Source organism: Pseudophryne corroboree, chromosome 1 (assembly GCF_028390025.1).
Source record: "Pseudophryne corroboree isolate aPseCor3 chromosome 1, aPseCor3.hap2, whole genome shotgun sequence".
In the NCBI taxonomy this organism is placed as follows: Eukaryota; Metazoa; Chordata; class Amphibia; order Anura; family Myobatrachidae; genus Pseudophryne; species Pseudophryne corroboree.
The window spans coordinates 827957281-827965449 of record NC_086444.1 but is presented as its reverse complement, the minus strand read 5'-3'; positions in this window follow the sequence as shown (position 1 = coordinate 827965449).

Genomic DNA, 8169 nt, shown 5'->3' with positions numbered 1-8169 from the left:
ATTTTAGTTAGGTTTTTTATTTTCAGAGAGCTTCTGCTGGCAACAGACTCTCTGCTACGTGGGACTGAGGGGAGAGAAGCAAACCTACTAACTGCGGCTAGGTTGCGCTTCTTAGGCTACTGGACACCATTAGCTCCAGAGGGATCGAACACCGGAACCTAACCTTTGTCGTCCGTTCCCGGAGCCGCGCCGCCGTCCCCCTCGCAGAGCCAGAAGACAGAAGCCGACGGGTTGAAGCAAGAAGACGTCAAAATCGGCGGCAGAAGACTCCTGTCTTCATATGAGGTAGCGCACAGCACTGCAGCTGTGCGCCATTGCGCCCACACTAACCCACACACTCCGGTCACTGTAGGGTGCAGGGCGCAGGGGGGGGGGGGCGCCCTGGGCAGCAATTGATTACCTCCTGGCAAAAAAGCAGCATATATACAGCTGGGCACTGTATTATGCATGAGCCCCTGCCATTAATTTTACACAAAATCACGGGACAGAAGCCCGCCGCTGAGGGGGACGGGGCCTTCTTTCTCAGCACTCACCAGCGCCATTTTCTCTCCACAGCTCCGCTGAGAGGAAGCTCCCCAGGCTCTTCCCTGCAGACTCACGGTAGAAAGAGGGTAAAAAGAGAGGGGGGGGGGGGGCACATAAATTTAGCGCATTAATCATATATACAGCAGCTACTGGGTAAACACTAAGGGGTAAATTTACTAAGGTCCCGATTTTGACCGAGATGCCGTTTTTTCATCAAAGTGTCATCTCGGTAATTTAATAAGCAATAATCACGGCAGTGATGAGGGCATTCGTAATTTTTTGGAAGTCCAACAAAAAAATTACGAATGAATACACCATCGGTCAAAACGCGGCTGTTTAACTATGAATCTCGGTAATTTACTAAGAAGTGCAAAGCAAAAAAAAACCAAACACTGCCGTGAAAAATTACAACTCGTAAAAAAGTGCTTAAAAAAAACAGACCTGCTTTTTTTTACCGTGATTGTATAGGCATGCACGGATCCATGAGATCCGTGCATGTATATCAGTGGGAAGGGGTGGGAAAGTGATTATTTTCTTTAAAAAAATTGCGTGGGGTCCCCCCTCCTAAGCATAACCAGCCTCGGGCTCTTTGAGCCGATCCTGGTTGCAGAAATATGGGGGGAAAAATGACAGGGGTTCCCCCATATTTAAGCAACCAGCATCGGGCTCTGCGCCTGGTCCTGGTTCCAAAAATACGGGGGACAAAAAAAGTAGGGGTCCCCCGTATTTTTAAAACCAGCACCGGGCTCCACTAGCTGGACAGATAATGCCACAGCCGGGGGTCACTTTTATATAGTGCCCTGCGGCCGTGGCATCAAAAATCCAACTAGTCACCCCTGGCCGGGGTACCCTGGGGGAGTGGGGACCCCTCCAATCAAGGGGTCCCCCCCCCCAGCCACCCAAGGGCCAGGGGTGAAGCCCGAGGCTGTCCCCCCCCCATCCAATGGGCTGCGGATGGGGGGGCTGATAGCCTTTGTTGTAAATGAAAAGATATTGTTTTTAGTAGCAGTACTACAAGTCCCAGCAAGCCTCCCCCGCATGCTGGTACTTGGAGAACCACAAGTACCAGCATGCGGCGGAAAAACGGGCCCGCTGGTACCTGTAGTACTATTACTAAAAAAATACCCAAATAAACACAAGACACACACACCGTGAAAGTAAAGATTTATTACATACATGCACACAAACATACATACATACTTACCTTATGTTCACACGAGGGTCTGTCCTCTTCTCCAGTAGAATCCAAGGGGTACCTGTTGAATAAATTCTACTCACCAGATCCCGGGTCCCAGGGTCCTCGGGGCAACCATTTGTAATCCAGGTACTTGAATAAAATAACAAAACGGAAAGCCGAGCCACGAACTGAAAGGGGCCCCATGTTTTCACAAGGGACTCCTTTCCCCGAATGGCAGAAACCCACTCTGACTTCTGTCTAAGTGGGTTTCTTCAGCCAATCAGGGAGCGCCACGTTGTAGCACTCTCCTGATCGGCTGTGTGCTCCTGTACTGAGTGACAGGCGGCACACGGCAGTGTTACAATGTAGCGCCTATGCGCTCCATTGTAACCAATGGTGGGAACTTTCTGCTCAGCGGTGACGTCACTTTAGGTCAACCGCAGGGCAGAAAGTTCCCACCATTGGTTACAATGGAGCGCATAGGCGCTACATTGTAACACTGCCGTGTGCCGCCTGTCACTCAGTACAGGAGCACACAGCCGATCAGGAGAGTGTTACAACGTAGCGCTCCCTGATTGGCTGAAGAAACCCACTTAGACGTCAGTCAGAGTGGGTTTCTGGCATTCGGGGAAAGGAGTCCCATGTGAAAACATGGGGCCCCTTTCAGTTCGTGGCTCGGCTTTCCGTTTTGTTATTTTATTCAAGTACCTCGATTACAAATGGTTGCCCCGAGGACCCTGGGACCCGGGATCTGGTGAGTAGAATTTATTCAACAGGTACCCCTTGGATTCTACTGGAGAAGAGGACAGACCCTCGTGTGAACATAAGGTAAGTATGTATGTATGTTTGTGTACATGTATGTAATAAATCTTTACTTTCACGGTGTGTGTGTCTTGTATTTTTTGGGGTATTTTTTTAGTAGTAGTACTACAGGTACCAGCGGGCCCGTTTTTCCACCGCATGCTGGTACTTGTGGTTCTCCAAGTACCAGCATGCGGGGGAGGCTTGCTGGGCCTTGTAGTACTGCTACTAAAAACAATATCTTTTCATTATCACAAAAGGCTATCAGCCCCCCCATCCGCAGCCCATTGGATGGGGGGGGACAGCCTCGGGCTTCACCCCTGGCCCTTGGGTGGCTGGGGGGGGGGACCCTTTGATTGAAGGGGTCCCCACTCCCCCAGGGTACCCCGGCCAGGGGTGACTAGTTGGATATTTGATGCCACGGCCGCAGGGCACTATATAAAAGTGACCCCCGGCTGTGGCATTATCTGTCCAGCTAGTGGAGCCCGGTGCTGGTTTTAAAAATACGGGGGACCCCAACTCTTTTTGTCCCCCGTATTTTTGGAACCAGGCGCAGAGCCCGATGCTGGTTGCTTAAATATGGGGGAACCCCTGTCAATTTTTTCCCCATATTTCTGCAACCAGGATCGGCTCAAAGAGCCCGAGGCTGGTTATGCTTAGGAGGGGGGACCCCACGCAATTTTTTTTTTGGATTTTACAGTGTTTAATTTAAAAAAAAAAAAAAAAATGAACCCCAGCACGGATCACACAGATCCGTCCGAGATTCATTGTAAAAAAGTCGGCAGTGTTTTGCTAATCACTGCCGTAAAAAACAGAAAAAAAAAACGAATGACATCGACATCGGAAAACCCGAAAAGGCTAAATACGGCAGCTTAGTAAATTAGACGTAATCAATTCAAAAAGTTGCAATTTTACACTGTCGATGTCATTCGTGATTGAACTTTGACCTGAAACGGGAAAATACGAATCTTAGTAAATTTACCCCTAAGTTACTGTGTGATTCCTGGGTCATGTAGCGCTGGGGTGTGTGCTGGCATACTCTCTCTCTGTCTCTCCAAAAGGCCTTGTGGGGGTCCTGTCCTCATAGTACGCGTGTGTCGACATGTTTGACGAGGAGGGCTATGTGGAGGCAGAGCAGGTGCAGATGAATGACGTGTCTCCGCCGACGGCGCCGACACCTGATTGGATGGATATGTGGAAGGTGTTAAATGATAATGTAAACTCCTTGCATAAAAGGTTGGATAAAGCTTATGCCTTGGGACAGTCGGGGTCTCAGCCCATGCCTGATCCTACAGCGCAGAGGCCGTCAGGGTCTCAGAAGCGCCCACTATCCAAAATTGTTGACACAGATATCGACACGGATTCTGACTCCAGTGTCAATGACGATGATGCAAAATTGCAGCCTAAAATGGCTAAAGCCATCCGCTACATGATTATAGCAATGAAGGATGTATTGCACATATCAGAGGTAAACCCTGTCCCTGACAAGAGGGTTTATATGTATGGGGAGAAAAAGCAAGAGGTGACTTTTCCCCCTTCACATGAGTTAAATGAGTTATGTGAAAAAGCGTGGGATTCCCCCGATAGGAAAGTGCTGATTTCCAAAAGGTTACTTGTGGCGTACCCTTTCCCGCCAACGGACAGGATGCGCTGGGAATCCTCCCCTAGGGTAGATAAAGCTCTGACACGCTTATCTAAGAAGGTGGCCCTTCCGTCACCGGATACGGCCTCCCTAAAGGATCCTGCCGATAGGAAGCAGGAAAGTATCCTGAAGTCTGTTTATACACATTCAGGTACTCTACTGAGGCCGGCGATTGCGTCGGCCTGGATGTGTAGTGCTTTAGCAGCATGGACAGATAATCTGTCTGAGGAACTGGATACCTTAGACAAGGATACCATTTTACTGACCCTTGGGCATATAAAAGACGCTGTCCTATATATGAGGGATGCCCAGAGGGACATTTGCCTACTGGGCTCTAGAATAAATGCAATGTCAATTTCTGCCAGAAGGGTCCTGTGGACTCGGCAATGGACAGGTGATGCCGACTCCAAAAAGCACATGGAGGTTTTACCTTACAAGGGTGAGGAATTGTTTGGGGACGGTCTCTCGGACCTAGTTTCCACAGCTACGGCTGGGAAGTCAAATTTTTTGCCATATATTCCCTCACAGCCTAAGAAAGCACCGTATTACCAAATGCAGTCCTTTCGATCACAAAGAAGCAAGAAAGTCAGAGGTGCATCCTTTCTTGCCAGAGGCAGGGGTAGAGGAAAGAAGCTGCACCATACAGCTAGTTCCCAGGAACAGAAGTCCTCCCCGGCTTCCACTAAATCCACTGCATGACGCTGGGGCTCCACAGGTGGAGCCAGGAGCGGTGGGGGCGCGTCTCCGAAATTTCAGCCACCAGTGGGTTTGCTCACAGGTGGATCCCTAGGCTATACAGATTGTGTCTCAGGGATACAAGCTGGAATTCGAAGTGATGCCCCCTCACCGTTACCTCAAATCGGCCCTGCCAGCTTCCCCCATGGAAAGGGAAGTAGTGTTAGCGGCAATTCACAAGTTATATCTCCAGCAGGTGGTGGTAAAGGTTCCCCTCCTTCAACAGGGAAGGGGATACTATTCCACAATGTTTGTGGTACCGAAACCGGACGGTTCAGTCAGACCCATATTGAATTTAAAGTCTCTGAACATTTATCTGAAAAGATTCAAGTTCATAATGGAATCGCTCAGAGCGGTCATTGCAAGCCTGGAAGAGGGGGATTTTATGGTGTCTCTGGACATCAAGGATGCTTACTTGCATGTCCCCATTTATCCACCTCATCAGGAGTACCTCAGATTTGTGGTACAGGACTGTCATTACCAATTCCAGACGTTGCCGTTTGGGCTCTCCACGGCACCGAGAATATTTACCAAGGTAATGGCAGAAATTATGGTGATCCTGAGAAAGCAAGGAGTCACAGTTATCCCATACTTGGACGATCTCCTCATAAAGGCGAGGTCCAGAGAGCAGTTGCTGATCAGCGTAGCACACTCTCAGGAAGTGTTGCAGCAGCATGGCTGGATTCTGAATATCCCAAAGTCGCAGCTGATTCCTACGACGCGTCTGCCCTTTCTGGGCATGATTCTGGACACAGACCAGAAGAAGGTGTTTCTCCCGGCGGAGAAGGCTCAGGAGCTCGTGACTCTAGTCAGAGACCTCTTAAAACCGAAACAGGTGTCGGTGCATCACTGCACGCGAGTCCTGGGAAAGATGGTGGCATCGTACAAAGCCATTCCCTTCGGCAGGTTCCATGCGAGGATCTTTCAGTGGGATCTGTGGGACAAGTGGTCCGGATCGCATCTTCAGATGCATCGGCTGATCACCCTGTCCCCGAGGGTCAGGGTGTCTCTTCTGTGGTGGCTGCAGAGTGCTCACCTTCTCGAGGGCCGCAGGTTCAGCATACAGGACTGGGTCCTGGTGACCACGGATGCAAGCCTCCGAGGATGGGGGGCAGTCACTCGGAAGAAACTTCCAAGGGTTGTGGTCAAGTCAGGAGGCTTGTCTGCACATAAATATCCTGGAACTAAGGGCCATATACAACGCCCTGAGTCAAGCGGAGCCTCTGCTTCGCAACCAACCGGTGCTGATTCAGTCAGACAACATCACCGCAGTGGCTCATGTAAACCGCCAGGGCGGCACAAGAAGCAGAGTGGCGATGGCGGAAGCCATCAGGTTTCTTCGTTGGGCGGAGAATCACGTGCAAGCACTGTCAGCAGTGTTCATTCCGGGAGTGGACAACTGGGAAGAAGACTTCCTCAGCAGGCACGACCTCCACCCGGGAGAGTGGGGACTTCATCACGAAGTCTTCACTCAGATTACAAATCGATGGGAACTGCCACAGGTGGACATGATGGCATCCCGTCTCAACAAAAAGCTACAAAGGTATTGCGCCAGGCCAAGAGACCCTCAGGCGATAGCTGTGGACGCACTAGTAACACCGTGGGTGTTCCAGTCGGTCTATGTGTTTCCTCCTCTTCCTCTCATACCCAAGGTGCTGAGAATCGTAAGAAAAAGAGGAGTGAGAACAATACTCATTGTTCCGGATTGGCCAAGAAGGACTTGGTACCTGGAACTGCAAGAAATTCTCACAGAGGACCCATGGCCTCTGCCTCTCAGACAGGACCTGTTGCAACAGGGGCCCTGTCTGTTCCAAGACTTACCGCGGCTGCGTTTGACGGCATGGCGGTTGAACGCAGGATCCTAGCGGAAAAAGGCATTCCGGATGAAGTTATTCCTACGCTGATAAAGGCTAGGAAGGACGTGACAGCAAAACACTATCACCGTATATGGCGAAAATATGTTGCCTGGTGTGAGGCCAGGAAGGCCCCTACAGAGGAATTCCAGCTGGGCCGGTTCCTGCACTTCCTACAGTCTGGAGTGACTATGGGCTTGAAGTTGGGGTCCATAAAGGTCCAGATTTCGGCCCTATCCATTTTCTTTCAAAAGGAACTGGCTTCTCTTCCTGAAGTTCAGACGTTTGTTAAGGGAGTGCTGCATATTCAGCCCCCTTTTGTGCCACCAGTGGCACCTTGGGATCTCAACGTGGTGTTGGGTTTCCTGAAATCCCACTGGTTTGAGCCACTTAAGACCGTGGAGCTAAAGTATCTCACGTGGAAGGTGGTCATGCTATTGGCCTTAGCTTCGGCTAGGCGTGTGTCAGAATTGGCGGCTTTGTCATGTAAAAGCCCCTATCTGGTTTTCCATATGGACAGGGCAGAATTACGGACTCGTCCGCAATTTCTGCCGTAGGTGATGTCATCTTTTCATTTGAACCAACCTATTGTGGTGCCTGCGGCTACTCGTGCCTTGGAGGATTCCAAGTTGCTTGATGTAGTCAGCAGAGACGTGCGGTGAGCTAAATGGCTCAGGAGTCACTGGCTATCACCAGAGCCAGATTTACATGTACTATATGAGCCAAAGCGTACATCTGGGCATTATACACAGGTGCAGCATTATAAACTCCTGGAAATTTGGTGAGTTTTGATCAGAGATGTGCAGAAAAGATAAGCAGGTGAGGCACTGCCTCACCTGCCAGACTTTTTACTCCAGAGTTTTGGCTATAAAAATAATTAGAATAATGCAAAGAAGATATTTCAAACAAATTATCAGTATTTTTCATATACTTTATTTAGTCAAAACTCTGGTTTAAACGTAAGTATGACAGGAAAGGCTCTGCCTCACCCCACCGCACGTCACTGGTAGTCAGGGCTTTGAAGATCTATGTAGCCAGGACGGCTGGAGTCAGGAAAACTGACTCGCTGTTTATCCTGTATGCATCCAACAAGCTGGGTGCTCCTGCTTCAAAGCAAACCATTGCTCGCTGGATCTGTAACACGGTTCAGCAGGCTCATTCTGTGGCTGGATTGCCGCATCCAAAATCAGTGAAAGCCCATTCTACAAGGAAAGTGGGCTCTTCTTGGGCAGGTGCCCGAGGGGTCTCTACATTACAGCTTTGCCGAGCAGCTACTTGATCGGGTTCAAACACATTTGCTAAGTTCTACAAGTTTGATACCCTGGCTGAGGAGGACCTTGTGTTTGCCCATTCGGTGCTGCAGAGTCATCCGCACTCTCCCGCCCATTTGGGAGCTTTGGTATAATCCCCATGGTCCTTACGGAGTCCCCAGCATC